General features: G+C 39.0%; 1 long non-coding RNA gene across 1 annotated transcript; it reads right to left on the bottom strand.

The window, feature by feature from the left end:
- Positions 1 to 55: 55 nt before the first annotated feature.
- Positions 56 to 1539, bottom strand: LOC148155301 (uncharacterized). The gene is made up of 3 exons (XR_015765425.1): positions 1306 to 1539; positions 1035 to 1158; positions 56 to 213 (listed from the first exon to the last, which is right to left on the bottom strand). It is a non-coding gene; the product is annotated as an uncharacterized LOC148155301 (long non-coding RNA).
- Between the last annotated feature and the right edge of the window lie 9 nt (positions 1540 to 1548).

The raw sequence follows: 1548 nt of genomic DNA, 5'->3' as shown, positions 1-1548 counted from the left end.
AGCAAGCTTTTTAGAGTCCTTGAAAGTGAAAAAAAAAATCATTTTTCCTCTGATGTTTGGGTGAACTCTTCTCTGCGGAGGTCGGCCATCTCTCTGGTTCTTCCTGAAGGAGACCCATCAGGAGTTCTGGTGCTGCTCACAGTGCAGACGGTTCTCCTCCCTGTTTGCCGTTGTCCCTCTCTCAGCCAGAATCTCCAGTCATTTTTCTTGATCCTTGAATAAACATAACAGAATATGTTCTGGGTGTTATTTTGTTAACTAAAACAATGTTTAATATAAAAATAAGATTAATTTATTTCCTTAACAATTCCTTCTCCTGTTCCCTCAGAAGGAAAGAGTTTAGGACTCACTAATTACATTTACTCAAATATAGTTGAGTAACTTTTTGAAACTCAAATGAAGTTTTAGGAGTACCGTTACTATGCTGAACTTTTTACTTTTACTCAGGTCATTTTATTATGAAGCATCACTATTCTTATTTAAACAAATTTTTTATTTTGTCTTTAAAAAACTAAAAATTCCGCTGAACTTTATATTTTGAGCCCTCTAATTGTGTAATTTTTAAAGATATGAAATAATTGATAACTTGATCAGTTACTCAGTACTTGTATACTTTTTACCAAATGCTTCTTTACTCATGTGTAATTTCTTATTCAGCTACTTTTTACTTAAACATGTAAGTAAGAGATAAACATGAGTAAAAACATGTTTGGAGTACAAATTATGGAACAGTAACCAAATGTTGAGGCACATATGTTGAACAAAAACAGGGAAACTAAGGTGGCCAAGTTATACATCCACAAAGAACTACTGAAATAAATAGTCATAATTACTTTATATGAATACGACATGTATGCATGTGGGCCACACTTGGCACATTTCAGGGATGTAACCAATAGGGACAGATTTTAGCAGGAGTTCAGCTTTTATCCATTCTGCATTCTGTACCCTCACTAAGGTCACTGTATTCAGGTAGTCTGTTTACAAACATCAGCGTTAATTTACCCCCACATTTTTTAAATTAAATGTGTCACCAGTGCATTTGGCCGGGTGTTCCTGCTCCAGAAAGGTGAAGGTCTCTGGTCACCCTGAAGCTGTGAGATCACTGGAAACAGAGACCAGAGGCCTGCAGGATGGTCTGCTGTGACAGCTTAGCATCTGAAAAAAAAACACGATAGAAACATTAATGAATGTGCTGCAAAAACAAGCTGTACTTTTGACCTGGTGGCGATCAAAAGTACACCTGTTGGCCTCAAGTTTGGTTACAAATATGACTATAGTTGGAAAACATCAGCGTTAGCTTACCGTCTGGGCAACCGGAGGATCCTGGACGGACAGCAGCGGTGCATGTCTGAAAGATGGCCTCCGATGCAGATCTCCAAGGCTTGCCACCGTCATTCTTTCAGCTCGATGCTCCGTAGAGCTGCCACTGGATATTGCAGTTCACTTACGATGTACAGTCAAGTCTGCTCCTTATAGTTGAATCACAGCTGGTAGCTACGAAGGCGTCCTGAACCTTCAATCGTAAGCCAACTTCAGCGGCCGCTT

Source organism: Poecilia mexicana, unplaced genomic scaffold (assembly GCF_051168715.1).
Source record: "Poecilia mexicana isolate PSO_F unplaced genomic scaffold, ASM5116871v1 scaffold_15, whole genome shotgun sequence".
Lineage (NCBI taxonomy): Eukaryota > Metazoa > Chordata > Actinopteri > Cyprinodontiformes > Poeciliidae > Poecilia > Poecilia mexicana.
Note: the sequence above shows the minus strand (reverse complement) of the source record. Positions and strands in the feature narration are given on the sequence as shown.